We start from the raw sequence: 19,382 nt of genomic DNA on the forward strand, positions 1-19,382 counted from the left end.
CAAGCCTACATTGCATTTTCCTCTACAATAGAAAATCTATTTTGTATCTGTTTTAAAATCTATTTTCAACTCCCATTCTTCAAAGGAAATGAGTCATTTCTTAAAGAGGATTTAAATGAGAGTCCTCCCAGTGGAAACATTGGGTACCCTTTTCTAGGTTTCTGTGCTCAGAAAAGAAACGCTGAAACAAGAAACGACCATTGCAGCATAGACTTAGCCAGTGTTTCCAAATTCTTGCTAAAAATTCTCATTTTAGGAACTCTTGGGTGAGACCTTGGAATCTGTATTCTTATTAAGCACCATAAGTGATTCTAATGCACAATCATTTGACCAGTGTGACCACACCATACAGGACAAGAACAACATGTGGCTCACAAACGTCCAGTCTGCTACACTTAACCCTTTAACCCCACCCACCACTTGTTGAAAAGGAAATGGGAGACCAGTATTTAAAACCCACTATACAGGGAGCATGGGTGGCTGAAGTCAGTTAAACGTTTGACTCTTGATTTTGGCTAAGGTCCTGATCTCACAGTTCATGAGTTCAAGCCCCACATCAAGCTTTGCGCTAACAGTGTGGAGCCTGCTTGGGATTCTCTCTCTCTCCCTCTCTCTCTCTCTCTGCAACCCCCCACCCCCACCCCGCTCTCTCTTTCAAAATAAATAAATAAAAACTTTAAAAAGATAAATGAAACCCACTATACATAATTACACTTATTATACAAAAATGTATTTATTAAATTGTTACTGCCAGGGTGCCTGGGTGACTCAGCTGGTTAAGCATCCAACTCTTGGTTTCAGCTCAGGTCATGCATGATCTCAGGGTTTTCTGAGTTTGAGCCTTGCTTTGGGCTCTGTACTGACAATGGGGAGCCTGCTTGGGCATTTCTCTCTCTCCCTCTCTCTCTGCCCTTCCCCTATTCACTCTCTCTCTCTCTCCCTCTCTCTTAAAATAAATAAACTTAAAAATTAAAAAACATTTTAATTGTTAACTGCCTTTTTCAGTATTACTTTGATCATTTTGAAAATTCTTCAAAAATTCTCAAGTTAAAGATTATACTCATTCACAATTACTATTATATGTAGATACCTGGAACTCTTTTCAATTATTACATGGTATTTTACATACAAGAAAAAAGATACAAATTAAGACAACATTAAATTAACTTACTAATTTTTGGAGAATTAACATGTTTGTAACAGTAAGTTATTCCATCTAACATAAATAGGCTTCTTCATTTGTTTATATTTTACCTTGCATTTCCCAAGAACATTTTTCTACTTTTTAAGATTTTATTTGTAAATAATCTCTACACCCAATGTGGGGCTCGAATCCGCAACCCCAAACCCACCCACCCAAGAATATTTTTATAGTTTTGTTCATATACGTTCTGCACCTTTCTTACCAAATTATTTTTCTAGCATTTGTCTTCTGAATGAAATATTCTTCCCATTTCCTCCTCTATGAGATTTTGACCTGAATAGAGAGAGAGATTGGTTATTTCTATAATTTATTTTTTATTAATCCAACACACCAAAGTCTCTTATTACTTGTTTTCTTCAGGAGAATCTTTGGGTTTTCTAAGAAGACAGGCATATCATCAGTATCTGGAACTTTATCTCTTTTTCCATTACTTACATCCATTATTTTATTTACATTTACTGGAATCACCAGTACAAGTGATTATAGCGATGCCTGTCTCATTCCTGATTTTATTTTACTTTTTTCTAAATGTTTATTTTTGAGACAGAGAGAGACAGAGCATGAACGGGGGAGGGTCAGAGAGAGAGGGAGACACAGAGTCCAAAGCAGGCTCCAGGCTGTGAGCTGTCAGTACAGAGCCCGACAAAGGGCTTGAACTCACGGACCGTGAAATCATGACTTGAGCTGAAGTTGGACGCTTAACCGACAGAGCCACCCAGGCGCCCTCATTCCTGATTTTAAGTGAAAGATTTAATTTTTGCCATTTAAGATGTTATTGGGCTTTTCTTCATTACTTGAAGTAATTTCCTTCTGTTTCTGTTTTGCTTCAAGTTTCCCTTGGCATCAGTTGCTTGACCTTTGTCTGATGTCTTCCCACCACCTATGGATAATGGTTGGGTTTTTCTCCTTTAATTTTTAATGGAATCAATATGTAGATCGACTTCCTGGAATTGAACTGTCTTTTCATTCCTCTTATAAAGACTGTTTTGTCATGGTAGATTAGTCTTTTGATTCACTCCACCATTCTGTTCTCTAATATATTATTTAAACATGTGGCTTTTGTAGCTAGAGGTGAAGCTGGCCTGCACTTTGTCATTGTTGCTATTGTTGCATTCTCTCTTTGGCTTTGGTATTTAAGACAGTCTGGGTTCATAAAATTAACTGGAGAACTTTCAATATTTCTCCAAGTCCCACAATAGTTTAAATAATATAGGAATCATCTATTCTTCAATGGTCAGATTAAAAATTCAGCTGTGAATCCATCTGCCTGCTGCCTTTTTCAATAGGAGACCATTAATCACTTCTTCCATGTCTTCTATAATAATTGGTCTACTTAAGTTTTCACCTCTTTTATGTCATTAGCGATAATGTACATTTTCCTAGGTAAGTATTCTTTTCTAGTTTTTTTCTTTTTTTTAAGGTACTGCTCCAGAGTCACCTTTAGTGTTTACTTAAAATTCTTTTCATCTCTTTCCTAATTTCACATTGTTAATCTTGCTTAATTTTTATTTCATTCTCTTCTCTTTATCATACTCACATGGTATTGATCTATTTTATTAATCTTTTTAATGAGTCCATCTTTGAATTTATTATTCTTTTCTATTTTATTTATTTTAATAATTTCAGCCTTTATCAATATTAATTCCCTCTTCAAAGTTTTTTGTTTTTGTTTTTGTTGTTTTTGTTCTTACTTGAATTCATTAAGTACTTAAATCCTTCCTTCTTTGTTCACCTTTCTGCTTCCATAATTAAGGGCAACACATTTTCTTCTAAATTCAGTTTTGCTGTTCCCCATTGTTTTAGTATAGTGTTTATTTTTCCAATGCTTTTGAGCATTTCCATATTTCTCCTTGCTGTGATCTAAATGTTACGCACCCATCAAATTTGTATCTTCAAATCCTAACCTCCAAAGACAATGGTATTAGGAGGTGGGGCCTTTGGAAGCTGCGTAAATTATGAGGATGGAGCCTTCATGAATGGGATTAGAGCCTGGATAAAAGAAGCTCCAGAAATATCCCTAGGACCCTCCACCATGTAAGGATACAATGAGAGGTGCCTGCTATGAACCAGGAAGAGGACCCTCACCAGAAGGCAACCATACTGACATCTTGATCTTGGATTTCCAGCCTCCAGAACTATGAGAAATAAATTTTGTTATTTAAAATTACCCAGTCTAGGGCAACTGGGTGGCTCAGTCAGTTGAGCTTCCAACTTCAGTTCAGGTCATGATTTCAAGGTTTGTGTATTAGAGCCTCCCCACGTTGTGGAGGAGCTCCCATCCTTACTGTTCCACTCTACTGCCTTACCAAGAAAGAGAAGCTAGTATATTCCATCCCATTTATGGATCCAAGTATCCCAGACATATGACATTTTGTCACCAGGCTAATTCCTTAGGAAAACCCGTTCCATTTGCCAAGCAAATAATACAAAATTAAACTTGCAAACCTTTTGGCTCACCCTCACATTCCAAGAAGAGTAATTTCCTTAGAAGTATAAGGAATGAAAATCTGACTCACAACAACTAATTCTATCAAATATAGTTCTGTACTGCCTCTGACTTTGCCTTTCAGCTTAAATCACTGCCAAGACTAATAGATCCCATAATACTTTCAGGATATAGAGAATAATTAGTGAAATTCATCTCATGGTACAAAATTTTAAAAAGTATTTTTGGGGTGCCTGGGTAGCTCAGTCAGTTAAGTGTCCAACTTCGGCTCAGGTCATGATCTCACAGTTCATGAGTTCAAGCCCCGTGTTGGGCTCTGTGCTGACAGCTCAGAGCCTGGAGCCTGCTTCGGATTCTGTTTCTCTCTCTCTCTGCCCCTTCGCCGCTTGTGTTCTGTCTCTCAAAAATGAATAAATGTTAAAAAAAATTTAAGTATTTTTGAAACTAGGAAACATTTATCTTCCAAGGCTATTCTCTTTTCCTTAAAGTATCATATAATAATCCACATGATAGTTTTGCAATATAGATTCCCTAATATTGTTGCCGATTCTTCTCTTATAACTCACTGCCAAAACAAAATAGATTAGCATTTCACATTTTCATTATTATCTAAATATTCAAAACTAAAACCAGGAATATGGAAGGATACAAACAAAAACAGAATACATCCAAAAATGGATAATTTGATACATAAAGCCTTTCTTATTTTGTGGTCATTTTCCTATAATTCCAATAAGAACATTGTCTTGCATATAATAAATACCCAATAAATATTTGTTGAACAAACAAATGAAATCTTGATTGTAACAGATTAAAATAAGCAAATCAGCAATATTCATAAGCATAGTAGAAAATTATTTTTCTTGCCTGCCTCAAACATATTCATCCTATACCAGTGATATGACACCTATTTTGGTGCATTTCTATCCACCATTTGTATAAACATGGTGCCTTCTTAAAACCAAAAGATAAACACGAGGACAAAACTAACAAAGCAGAGATTCTCCAGGACTTTGAATCTAGAGGATAGTTGGAATTCATTCCTCCCAGTAAAGGTAACTTAGCAAGATAATTAAGTAGTCCTTGTTGTCTGGACACTTGGAATTATTCTAGTTCTTGTAAAATTTAAGCTTGATTCTTTAACTTACCCATGGATTTTATTGATTCCCCAGTATCAACATGTTAAAGATGTCTTTTCTGCTTAAATTATCCAGAAGCAATTTCTATAACTTAAAAATGAAGAACAGGCGGGGCCTGGGTGGCTCAGTCAGTTAAGTGTCTGACTCTTGGTTTTGTCTCAGGTCATGGTCTCACAGTTCATGGATTCAAACCCCACATCAGGCTCTGTGCAGGCAATGTGGGTCCTGCCTGGGATTCTCTCCTTCTGTCTCTGCCCCTTCCTCGCTTCAGTTCTCTCTCTCTCTCTCTCTCTCTCTCTCTCTCTCTCTCAAAATAAATAAACTTAAAAAAAAAGGAAAAGAACATAATTCAGCTTCCACTTAGGATATACAAAGTTGTAAGGACTATCACACTAAAGCTAAAAACTAAAAGGAAAAAGTGTAGTTAATCTACAAAAGCATAACTTTCCTTGAGCTTCAAAGAATTGAGATCACAAGGCAACTGAGTAATCTGAGGTGCAATGAGGCACGAGTTCCTTCAAGGAGAGAAGGAACACATGAACCTTTTGACCTTTGGCAGAGTAGGGGAAAAACTGGCTGCCACTAGGCAAGTGAGTAAGAAAAAGAATAGCTATTTTTTTTTTTTTTTAATTAAAGACACATGTGGGCTGATGCATCAGTTTGGGATAGCTGAACATCCCAGAAACAAAGGGAGATTGCATTCATCCTCAAGTTTTCCCATAGACCTCTATAGGGCGCTCACAAAAAGACTGGGAGCAGGGAGGGAGATTTGAGAGAGCCATATGCAGGTATGAAGAAGTAATGGGTGACTGTTTGGAAATGAGCACAAGGCCTTATTTGCTTCCCTGTTTTCTTCTCTCCTGTGAACCAAAAACTTTAAATCGCTAGGAGGAGGGGCAGCAAACCCTCTTACCTGCAGGTTTTAGACAAAACCTCATTGCATCTAAGGAAGGAACAGCAGCAAAATTCACCTGCTTCTGGAGGAGAGGCAAAAAACCACCTTGGATCTTGAATGTTACCAAAGTTCTGCTGCCACTGGAGGAGAGACAAGAAACTCCTGCACAAGAGCAACCCCAGATCCAAGGCAGAGTTTGGTTGCCACAGGTAGGATGTGCGGACATACTGAGAAAGCTCAACCTCCAAGGCCCAGCTGTATAGGGCCTGCCAGAGAATGAGGCTACAAGAGGACAACAGAGAATCCCTCCTGCAACAGCATTCTACCATTGGGGGAGCAGCAAAAGTGTGAGTAGAGACTGAAAGTTAAAAGTGGAGCAGAACCAATTAGAGAAACCCTCCTGCACTCTGTCTCCCATCCCAAGCACAAAGGAGTACTAGCTCCATTGCTGAATTTTAAGCCCGTGTTACACTGAAGACAAAAAAAGCAAAAACAATACCCAAACCTAATTCAGTTTTTGACCTTCTCAACTCAAACCCACATTAATGGTCTGACAGAAGAAGAGGTACTCCCCTATCCAGGAGTAAATACTATTTACCTTGTCTCTACTGTCCTACGCATAATGTCTCACAGGTCAATAAGAAAATTACACGACTTTTATTTTCATTTATTTTTATTTTTTTTAATTTAAACAAAAATTTTTAATTTATTTTTTATCTATTTTTGAGAGAGAAAGACAGAATGCAAGCAGGGGAGGGGCAGAAAGAGAGGGAGATACAGATCTGAAGCAGGCTCCGGGCTGTCAGCACAGAGCCCAACGAGGGACTCGAACTCACAAACCATGAGATCATGACCTTAGCCAAAATTGGACGTTTAACCAACTGAGCCACCCAGGAACCCAACAAGCCTTTTAAAAAGCAAGAAAAAACAACCTACTGAGAGGAGATAGAACAATAAACAATAAACACAAATGTCACAACTATCAGACAGAATCTTTAAAATAATCATAGTTAATAAAGAATCAAATGTAGAAGTTAATAGAACACAAAAATCAATGAGGAAAGTCAGCAGAGAAATAGATCAAGAGCCTCCTAAATTTCTGGTGAAATTCTATTATCAAAGAGACTATGAATGCTGATTGAAACAACACTTAACTGTTTGAGATTTAAAATAAACTTCAGGTTCCCAAGCTTGCACCAGCAAAAAAAAAAAAAAAAAAAAAAAAAAAGAGCTGTGAAAGCTGGGCAGGTCTGTCTAGAAGGATTTGCTTATGGATTGGATGTGGGATATGAGAGAAAAAGAGGGGTTGAGAAGGTCCTATTCATTCTGACTAATTGGAAATATGGACACACATTAACTGAGGTTTGGTGGTGGGTGGGGCAGGGGTTGGTGGGGAGACAAGAGGGAGTTCCATGTTAGACATGTTAAGTTTGAGACATTTACCAGACATTCAAGTGAAGCACTCAAGTAGAAAGTTGGATGTATGAGTTTGGAATTTGGGAGAGATATCTGGGCTTGAGAAATAAAATTGGGAGTTAAAAACATATAGATGGGATTTAAAGTCATAAGTCTAGCCAAAAGTACTGAGAAAATGTATATTCATAGAAAAGAAAAGACCCCAAAACTAAGCCCTAAGGCATTCCAAACTTAAAAGATCAAGAAGAAGAGGACCCAACAAAGGAGACTGGTCCATTATCGCAGAGATACCTGATTATATGAAGGGTTGTATAATCCTGACGCTGACAGTTATAACTGAGCCATATTTGACTGGTCACTTTAAAGGTCTGGAAATATGATTGATTTAAATAAGCAGTCACAATATTCTTACCTGTACTAGATTTTTGAGCTATTTACTTATTTATTTTGCCAAAGTTAAATAATTTAGTATGAAAAAATGGTATTTGCTTTTCTTACAGTATTTTTTTAGAAAGGTACAGAGTGGTTAGTTTTGCAACAATTTGCATTTAGTCAAATGTCATACCATTTATATAAATCTGTGAATGTAACAAATGAGATATGGCTTTTACATATTGATGAGAACTTCAAAATTTTTCAGTTTTCTATATTTTTAATATGAATTGTGGCTGTATTTTTTTCAGAGTCAGTTATGAAGTATGACATATTTCTGTGCAATAATGATGCTGCCTAGCTTCTGTACTGATGCGTTGCCATCTGGGGCCTTGCTGAACCTGGAAGGACTACCACTCATAGGAAAAGCTAAATCCTGGAGACAGCAAGCTGCTGGCCTGTCTTTCATATGCGAACTACCAATTAAGAGCCCACACAATCAACCACTTCCTCTAATGGGCTCTCAAACTCAGGGCCACTTTTACTCTGCCCTAATAACCAGGCAGGGCCAGGTGCCAGGAAACTAGCCCATATCTCCCACAGACTGCTGAAACTATTCACACTAGCAAATCCTAAACCTGCTTACCTCACCTCTCCTGTTCCTTACCTCAGAAACCATAGTAAGGTTCTTGCCCACATTTTCCCCTCCTGCTTTTGCCTCCAGACGGACTGTGATAATTCCCTATGTGGCCCTGCAGAGTGTGCTGGGCCTTCTGGCTCTAGGGCTCTGTGACTACAAACTTTCTTCATAACAGCCATTTCTGTTTGCATCCTACCGTGTGTAATTAAGACAAATCCCAGGTAGACAGGACACCTGGGTGGCTCAGTTGGTTAAGCGACCAACTCTTGATTTCAGCTCAGGTCATGATCTCACACTTCCTGGGACTAACCCCCAGGTCCAGCTCTGTGCTGACAGCATGGAGCCTGTCTTTCTCTCTCCCTCTCTCTCTGCCCCTCCCCTGCTTGCTCTTTCTCTTTCTCCGCCCCACTCCTCAAATATATAAATGAACTTAAAAAAAAAAAAATCCCAGGTTACAAATTAAGACATTCTGCATTTCACCTCACAGTAGGAGCTTTACTTTAACAATACCAATAGCCAAAAAACTAGCTCAGAAAAGGCAAAAATCCTTGCAATTCTAGTTTTTCTTAATGTCTGGCTGGCTTTTTACTTTGAGAAACAAATGATATGTTGTCATCTCTGGTTTACTGCAGGGAGTGTTAAGTAGGAAAATAAAGCTTTCCATTGTCAACATGTAGCATAATTGAAGACTTCAAGGTATAAGGTTTTCAGCTGAAAGAAGCTTCTGTCATTTTTCCCTTTCTCTTTGAGCTATTTTCTTAATTCATCTTTGAAATGATTCAAATCTTACTCCAGTTCTACCTTATTTTCCAGTTTTCTTTTCTGATAATTCTCTGCAGCCACTTTATTTTTACCTCTCTTATATTTATCTCAAATTAATACAAGTTGAGTCTTACTGAATTGCTCCTTTGACATCTTGTATTAAAGTCATTAACGCAGAAATTAATGATATTTTAATATGAAGAAAGGGATGTGGAGAGCTTTTGCCCTTAGGCCATCTCTCGTGAGATTGAATGCTTATCTTTTGTGAGAGGAGATGACCTATGTCCCCAAAAGATTGGACTGTGTCTAAGGAGCACTTTGGTGTCCTTCCAGGGCCTCTCTCAGTCTTCCATTTGAGAGTCACTGAAGCCATGTGGTGTCCATAAATGGAGGTTTCCCCTGAATGTTCCTGCCATACCATACCATGTTCTGACTTGAGTTCAAAGAAATGCCAGAAATCAGAATCATCAAGGTGTGATGGTCTTCAGGGTGGTTTGGGCCAAAAGTTTTATAAAGTGATAGATTAGAAATAGCAATGTTAATAATGATATTAATGTCAGTATCATTTAGAAGTTCAGAAAGAGATTGGCTGAAAATACCCAAGGAGAGGGTACCTAATTGTTCATATTGGGCTGAATGCAAAATAAAATTCATCACCTCATTAGTTTTTACTTTATTATTGGTTTGTATAATAAATTCAAATTTATTATTATTTTCTCTGTCAAGTGATTGGGGTCTCTGTGGGGAGAATTCAACCAAAGAAATCCTCAAAATATTGAGAAAAGTTAAATTACAGTTATCTACTTCTTTGAAGCAAAAAGAAATGAAAAAATTAACGTATATAAATGGTAACTATTGTCAATTTCTAATAAGTTCAGATTCCAGATTAGGTGCTAAGGTGAGTGTCAACCACCTTGTTATTTTAAATGTTAATATACTAATTCTGGAGTGGATCACAGCTCTCCCCAAACTAACTGTGTTCTTTTGTACAGTATTATCATATCATATTGTATCATATTATCGTGTATCATATTATGCCGTATTAACCATGGCTGATAGAAAGACAGAAGTTTCAGGCAGCCGAAGCTGGTTTGGAATACTGAAGACTAAGCTGTCAAGGAAGCTGGAATGGTCCAGTAGAAGGGATGAAAATATATCTGCATACACCTCATTGTCTCACAAACTGGAAAGTCTGCCTGCAGAAACATGGGAGCAGCTAGGAGATATGCTGCTGGTTGACTGGGATGGAATACAACCTTCTCTTATGTGGCTACAATTGAGCTAAATAAAACTTTCTCTTGCCTCTCATAGCATTGTTTTTGTCATTCTTTTTTATGTTGTTCTGTTTTGCCAATTCATGTTCTTTTGATCACTATCTGAAATTAAACAGGTCATGACTTACCATAGGTTTATATCTTGCAAACAAAGTCAAATCCACATCTCACTGGGATGGCAATTGGGTCCACTGTGTTGGGCTCTGGGGCATATGCTGGGCTCCCTAAGAGGTCTTGCTCCTTGCTCCTTCCCCATTCCTTTCCTGCTTCCCTTCTCTACCTCCCATCTTGGGGCAAGGGTGGGGGCAAGAGTCCAGGAAAGTTTTATGAAGCCTTGTCTCACATACACTACAGATTGCTTGCAAATTTGCAACTTAAAAATTTTCTAAAAAAATAAAATTTCTAGTCCAACTATGGACTATGTCACCAATTGTAGGACTCCTGAGGACAGCTGAAAGACCAAAATCAATGCTAGATGAGAGCCAAAGACACAATACTATACATTAACAGCTATTATAACGTTAGCTGGTATAATTATTGTGTTAGATACAGCACTATTTCATCCAATCCTGCTAAGAATCTTATAAGGTAGGTACTATTACCATCCCCATTTTACAGTTACAAAAAGTGGTTTAGAGAGGTTACCCAAGATGACAGAGTGGGTAGCAGAGCTGGAATTCAAACGCAGGTCTACACAACCTCTCAACTCGACGTCTGCACAAAGGAAATGCTCATTTAGTCCCTAAAAGTCATTCTCCAAACTTACCTCTCTCTCTTTTTGCCAACACTGTCTCCTACACAGACTATCCTAAGTCCCCTAATTTATACAGCCAAAGCTTACTCTACTTCTCATCATGCATGTTGTTATTTCTTTTGACATCTGTCTTCCCTGAGCTCTGCGGGGGACAGAACCAAGTCTGCCTTATACTTAGCAGTTACTCAATACAAGTTTTTTGACTATTTTTTTAAGTCTCATAATTTTGGAATTTCCACTTTAAAATACATTAAAACATATGATGCATACACCCTTGGCAACAAATTCTTTTCTTTTTAAAAAAGCTTTAACATTTATTCATTTTTGAGAGACAGAGACAGAGTGTGAGTGGGGGAGGGGCAGAGAAAGAGGGAGACACAGAATCCGAGACAGGCTCCAGGCTCTGAGCTGTCAGCACAGAGCCTGATGTGGGGCTGGAACTCACAAACCACGAGGTCATGACCTAAGCTGAAGTTGGACGCCTAACTGACTGAGCCACCCAGGCACCCCACAAATTCTTTTCCGTATGTAGTATTAGTGAAATGAATATGCTAAAACAAAGAATTTGATTCCCTATGGATAAAATTCTTCTTATAACACCCATATTTATAGAATAAGAGACTATGGCTATTAGGAAATGATCAATTCTGTCATTTAAAAATTAGGACCCATAGGACACCTGGGTGGCTCAGTTGGTTAAGCATTCAACTTCGGCTCAGGTCATGATCTTGCGGTTTGTGAGTTTGAGCCCCGCATCAGGCTTGTGTTGACAGCTCAGAGCCTGGAGCCTGCTTCAGATTCTGTGTCTCCCTTTCTCTCTCTGCCTCTCTCTCTCTCAAAAATAAATAAACAACAACAACAAAAAAGATTCTGTGTCTCCCTCTTTCTCCACCCTTCCCCTGCTCGCACTATCTCTCTCAAAAATAAATCAACATTAAAAATAAATAAATAAAAATAAAAATTAGGGACCAGACCAAAGTCACATAGTAATGCATAGCAGAACTGGAACCAGGAGCCTGACTTCTAGGTTGGTGATCTTTTGAAGTCCACCTATCATTTAATTCAGTTGGCAGCTTTCTATTTATGGAAATATAAGTTCGGGGGTGTAATTGTAGGGGGAAACAATCTGATCCGGGGAGTTTCAGGGGACCTAGTATCATGTGTACATTTAGAGAACCTGGGAGATGAAAAAAGTACCAGAATAACACTGGCTGAATTCTTAGGTGTATTCAATACATTTGGGTGGAAGCTTTGGTCATCAGGCAGCAAAAGAAACATGGCTTCTTTGTGAACATAAAAATGCTTTTTCTCTTTTTGTTTGCATTTATCTTCCCTGCTACTCTAGCATTGTGATCATCGCTGCATTATGTTATACAGATTGAAACCTTTTGTACACATCCAGTATACTTATTGTGGGAGCAGACTCCCTGCCTTGTCTGGCAGATAAATAGAGTTCTGTTGGTGCTGGTACCAAGACAAGTACTCCGCGGTACAATTTCTGAGGGTCAACTGAGCCATAACACTCATAAGGCATGATGTCTTTAAAAACATACTTGAGAGGGGCGCCTGGGTGGCTCAGTCGGTTGAGCAGCCGACTTCGGCTCAGGTCATGATTTCGCGGTCCGTGGGTTTGAGCCCCGCGTCGGGCTCTGTGCTGACAACTCAGAGCCTGGAGCCTGTTTCAGATTCTGTGTCTCCCTCTCTCTCTGACCCTCCCCCGTTCATGCTCTGTCTCTCTCTCTCTCTGTCTCAAAAATAAATAAACGTTAAAAAAAAAATTAAAAAATAAATAAATAAAAACATACTCGAGAATCCCCTACTTTCACTCACAATGTATTCCTCCAAAAGTCAAATAAATTTGATGTGTGAAATTCAAACAATAGACATGCATGTTATAGTAGTGTGATGATTTCTGTACCAAGGGAATAAAAGCTTAATTACAATCAAATTTTTAGACAGCACCTTTAAATGATACATTTTATCATTTCTATGTCTTTTAAAAATGTGGGAGTTTTTTACAGTTGATTGACATTGTACCAGGTATCTTATTTCATGTATTAGGCTTACTTGCTATAAATAATGAAGAGACAAAAATACAATGGCTAAAACAAAATAGAAACTAATGATCTCCATGTAACAGTCTGCTGGTAGATGGGCTCTAAGTGGCTTTGCTCCACAAGGTCATTCAGGTCCTTGGGGGTTCTTCTATCTTTTTTGTCCTTATTTACAGGACTGACACTCACTCCAATTCCCATGAGAAAAGGAACAAGGAAGTGAGGACAAGCAGCTTCCTCTCAAAGATGATCTTGCCTCTTGCCTGCTTAAAAAGCCTCTTTGTTAGCTCTCGATAGCCTCCAAAGTAAGTCCAGATTCTTAGTTTGATATAAAAGATCCTTAGAAATTTTTCCTCTTCTTACCTCTTTCATTTGGATCCAATTCTACCACCAGCTCCTCTACCCAGCTGTGCAGTCCCCACGTGAACAGGGTCATATAGCTATCATCCAAACAGTTCTGGTCATGGACTTACAGAGAAGTCTCTATCTCTATGATTAGTTATTCAAAATTTTATTTTAAAAAATTTTTAATGTATATTTATTTTTGAGAAAGAGAGAAGAGACAGAGTGTGAGCAGGGGAGGAGCAGAGAGAGAGGGAGACACAGAATCTGAAGCAGGCTCCAGGCTCTGAGCTGTCAGCAAACTCACGAACCGTGAGATCATGACCCGAGCCGAAGTCGGATACTCAACCAACTGAGCCACCCAGGCTCCTCTCAAAATTGTATTTTTAAAGCACAAAGGCTTTATTAACTATATTAAGTAGCCATGGATATTTATATTTCTATAAGTTTCTTCACAGACAATGATGAAATGTAAGGAGATGCCTTTTTCCTGCAAATATCCCTGCTCTAGATGTCTGGGAGTTCCATTTTCTCTTTCTGCAGTGAAGTGGGTAGTAGGTGTTTAGGTTACTCTATTTTTTGGTGGGAAAAAAACACTTCCAAAATAAATGCTATATATAAAAAAGTTTTTCTTACTCCCTAGAATCATTTATGTCACTGGGGGAATGGTGAAATGTCAAACCATGACTACATGATTTCATGTAGTATGTTGAAGTATAGTCAAGATATTTCCTCTCTTTCAAGGCCACCCTTCCAGCCATATATGGTAGGCTTAGCCATATATCTTGCTGTGACCAACGAAATGGAGTGGAAATGGTGATACTTAGTAAGCAGAAGTATTAAGGGCCTTCATGTGGTTCCATAATTCCAGCAATGTTCCGGTACAGGCTTCTTTTTTCAGTCTGGCCTATAACATCAGATGATGTGGTCCAGAGTTTACTTAATCTTCAGCTAACATGTAATGAGAGTAAGAAAGAAATCTTTTTTACAGTAAGCCATCAAGATTTTGGGACTGTTTGTAACTGCCACACCTAGCAAAAAATGGACTGGTATAATTGAGGCTTTGATATTTTCCTGCTTCATATTTCACCATGTGGATTGTGCAGATTATTTACACATACTCATCCTTAATCATTTAAGCATCTTTGGTTGGCTTCCATATGCACCATAGAGAGCTCTTAGCATATATCTTCAAAATTCAAAGGGGGGAGGACATTTACTGGCAAAAGTATCAGGCTTGAAAAGGGAACCTAATGTCCTTTGGCTCAATTCCCTATACAGTATTTGAATATTCTATATGGTATCAGTTTAAACAATTCTAGTGACGAGAAATTCACTCTTTCCTGAGGCAACCTACATCTTTTGAGAGAGCTTTCTGTGCTAGAAAATTCCTCCTTAAATTTAGTGGAATTTAGTTTGACCTTAACTTCATACAGCCAGTGGTTCTAATTCTACTCTCTTTGGCCATATGTGTCTCTCTTTTCTCTTCATCCAGTCTCCTCTAGGTGAATTATTTCTGGATAATTCCAATGTTCATCATAGATCATAATTTAAGGGTACCTGCGTGGCTCAGTCAGTTAAGCATCTGACTTTGGATCAGGTCTGTGGGTTCGAGCCCCACATTGGGCTCTATGCTGATGGCCCAGAGCCTGGAGCCTATTTCAGATTCTGTGTCTCCCTCTCTCTCTGCCCCTCCCCTGCTTGCACTTTGTCTCTCTCTCTCTCTCAAAAATAAATAAAAATTAACAGTAATAATAATAAATAAATGTCTATAGCCATCAGTCAGCTTCTTTCCCCACTCACCCCTGCATCATCCAATGGGCTTATGAACAACGTGGCCATGATGACAGAGATGAAGGTTATGAATGGGTTCGGCAACATAGATTTCCACTCACTAAGGCTTACCTGACTGTAACCACTGCTGAGTATACAGTCTACCAGCAGCAGAAACTAACACTGAGCCCTCAAATGACACCATTCCCCAGGGTGATCAGTCAGCTACCTGGTGGCAGATTGATTACCTTGGACTGCTTCCCTCATTTTGTTCTTTCTGGCTTAGACACTAGTCTGGATACAGATTTGCCTTCCTTGTATTTAACACTTCTGATAAAACTACCATCTGTAGACTTACAGAATGCCTTATCCACACATATATCTTATCTTAACTTATACAGTTAAGATAACAGCAAAAAGAAGTATGGCAATGGGCCCATCCTCATGGAATTCACTGGTTTTATCATGATCCCCCACCATCAGGAAGCTGATGCTTTGATAGAACACTGGAATGGCCTTTTCAAAACTTGGTTATGACATCAGCTAGGTGGAAATATCTTTCAGGGCTGGAGCAAGGTTTGGGCTTTGCAACCACTTTGGACTCCTTCATGCTCCTGAATCAAAAAATGAAGAAGGGAATTACTGTGCTGGCTGAGTGATTGATCCTGACTACCAAGGTGAAATTGGACTACTACCCCACAGTGGAGGTAAGGACCAGTATGTCTGAAATACAAGAAATCCCTCAGGACATCTTTTAGTATTACCACGTTCTGTGACTTATGGTCAATAGAAAACTACAATAATCCAATCCAGATAGGACTACTAATGGCCCAGATCCTTCAGGAATGAAGATTTTGGTCATTCCACCAGGTAAGAACCAAGACCAGCTTAGGTGCTTTCTGAAGGGACTACAGAATGTGTAGTGGAAGAAGGTAGTTATAAATACCAGCTACGACCATGTTACCAGTTAAAGAAATGTGCACTTAATTGTAATGAGTATTCCTCCTTATTTTGTTATAAACATGTTTGTGTATACATGTGTATGCATATATATATATATATGCAAATATCTCTGATTTCTTCCCTCCCTCACTCTCCTATAATGTAACATGTGATGTATTGACTTATTATAAATAAAGTATTATTAATCTTACACCACAGTATTTATGTTATGGGATATCAAGGAAAAGAGTAAACATGACTTAAGGATATTATCTCCTTTAGGGGAAAGGGTTAGTGCATTTCAGTTGTATACAGAATAGTTGTATGATGTTAGGTGAAATTATGACCCTGTGTTGTCTTCATTTGGAGATTAAGTATGCTTTAAGAAGATGCATATGGCTGCCAAGTTGACAAAGGGTGGACTTGTAATGGTTAATTTTATGGGTAAATTTCTGGTAGTTAATTTCATGTGTCAACTTGCCTGGACCAAGGGATGCCCAGATAGTTGCTACAACATTATTTCTTGGTAGGCATATAAGGATGTTTCTAGATGAGATTAACATTTAAATTGGTAGACTGACATATTCCCAGTGTCATGGGATCAAGCCCTTTGTTGGGTTCTGCATAGAGCATGGAGCCTGCTTAACATTCTCTCTCTCTCCCTCTACCCCTCCCCTGCTTGTATGCTCTCTCTCTAAAATAAAATAAAATAAATAAAATAAAAATTTAAATAAATAGATAGATAGATAGATAGATAGATAGATAGGTAGACTGAGTAAAGCAGATTTCCCTCCCCAATGTTGGCAAGGCTCACATAATGTGCTGATGGCCTGAAGAGGAAAAAGATGGCCTGAAGAGGAAAAAGACAAGGTATCAGAGAATTTGCTCTCTATACCAGACTGTGTGAGCTGGAACATTGGTATTCTGCTTTTGAACTGGGATTTACATCATTGTTATCCCGGTTTTCAGGCCTTTGGTCTCAGACACTAATTTTCTTGTGTTTCTAATTTGCAGATAAAGATCATGGAACTTTTCCATAATTGTGTGAGCTAATTCCTTATAATGAATACCTTAATTATTTAAAAGTTATTTTCAAATTCAAACCCCTATCTAGCTTTTCATCCTGAAATTCAAGCATTATCTCATTTTTTTTCCTTCGTAGTGTCTGGAAACAAAGGAAATAAAATCCTGAATCTATCAAATTCTAGCAATATAACCTTACATTTTCTGTATTTCATTGCCTCATCTTTTTTTTTTTCAAGTTTTTTTTATTTTAGAGAGGGATAGAGCATGTGAGAGCAGGAGAGGGGACAGAGGGAGAGAGAGAGAGAATTCCAAACAGGCTCTACACTTAGCGCACAGCCTGACACAGGTCTTGACCCCACAACCCTGGGAACAATGACTAGAGCTGAAATCACAAGTCAGATGCTCAACTGACTGAGCCACACAGGAGCCCCATTGTCTCATCTTTAAAATAGAGATAATAACACTACCAATCTCATAGGTTGTTAGAATTAAATTAGATAAAACGTATGTATGCTTAGAACAAGTACTAGCTCATAGTAAATGCTCAGTAAATGTTAGACATTATCATTATAGTGGAAGAGGAGCTTCTGGTTCCCTTGATGCCCTTTTATCCTTACTTGCCTCTCCTGCTGATGATCTGATGTCTGGGAGTAAGACTAGCTAATTACCCCAGGCATCACTGGCTCTCACAGGCTTGCTGATTCTTTGAGACTCAGTTGTATCCTCATCTAGCCTCCCCATTTTGGTTGGTCTACCTGTAACTTTTGATTACAGGGTTCTCTGGCCTCCTGCTATAGTGACTCCCTTATACTGACTTTTTGATTGTCAATTATTTTCTGTGCTTCTGAGGAGCTGATGTCTATTCTGCATTTTGCTCTATTCAACATTTATCTTTTATAATATCTATTCTCTAGTCCTACAGGCTTTGGCTTTGATGATCCAACCTAAATCTTTTTAGAAACCAAAACAAACAACTTTCCTCTGAATTCCTAGCCCTTGAGAATCAAAAGCTCTTTGGTTTCAGGCTGTAATGCCTGCTGAGTGTTTTAATAATTCCACTTAACATTTCTATAAACTTCTTTGTTGTAGAACTTTATCTACTTTGCCCTGAAGCAGTGAATATTAAAGCCAGTAGGTGGAGAATTTAGGAGCAGAGAAAATAATTTCAAGGAAAGAAAAGAAAATCCCAAACGATAGAAATGTGGTAGATATGATGGATTGACCAAACACGGAAGACACACCATGTATCTGTGTTAAACACAACACTGCATAAAATACAAAATATGTTTTCAACTTATTGGTGAACTCAAAATTAAGGAAAGGAAAATCCAAAGTGCCAGAAATGAGCAGAAATTCAAAAGTTAGAAGGATGAGCAATAACTTATAAGGTTATCAGGACTGAATATAGTCCTGAAAAACAGAGAGCTGGGATTTTAACATTTGTGTAAGGAGGTAAACCCATGGAATGGGTGCCATGCAGGGGTGACAACAGAGTTGAGGTAGTTACATAAAGCTGGGGATGGGAGTGCCTGGCTGGCTTAGTCATTAGAGCATGCCTCCCTTGATCTCGGGGTTGTCAGTTCAGTCCCCACGTTGGATGTAGAGATTACTTAAAAATAAAATCTTAAAAAAAATAATAATAAAGCTAAGGAAGACTTTATGCCACCTTCTCCATGGACTTCCCCAATGGCTCAGGGGACAACAAAACATACATACATGTGGAACTAAATGAAAAACTCAGAAATAGATACATGAATATATGGAATCTTGGTATGTGGCAAGAATAGAATAAGAAATGATTGGTGGAAGGATGAAATATTCAATAGATGTTGCTAAAAAGTTGCAACTCACATAAAAAAATTATATGAAAAAATTTACTTACCCATGTACAAAAAATATACTCAAAATAGAGTAAATTAGTAAATAAAGGGGAAAAAATCTTTAAAACTCTTAAAACAAAATGAGAAAAAAACACAAGGCGTTTCTTGTATGTAAGGCTACGGATTTTAGATTTTGTCCTATAGGTTGAGGGAGATATTGGAGTGTTTCAAGCATAGACATGACCCATGCAGAAGATAAATGTGCCTTGGAGAAAGAGAATGACAGCAGAATAAGGTATACTTGATAAGATGTTAACATCAGTTGCAGTACCTCTTTCACATGAAGTGTTGTTGCTAGTGAAAATCAACACATCCCTGAGCCTTGTATGTAAGTCGTTGATCCAGCTTATGCTTTTATTCTCTAAACCTATTAGGAAAACTATCATAAACAGTTTATTTTCAGCTATTAGAACCAATATATTTTCATGCTCCCACCTCGTTACAGCAACTCTTCATCCCATAC

This window comes from Prionailurus bengalensis, chromosome C1 (assembly GCF_016509475.1).
Source record: "Prionailurus bengalensis isolate Pbe53 chromosome C1, Fcat_Pben_1.1_paternal_pri, whole genome shotgun sequence".
NCBI classification, from domain to species: Eukaryota; Metazoa; Chordata; class Mammalia; order Carnivora; family Felidae; genus Prionailurus; species Prionailurus bengalensis.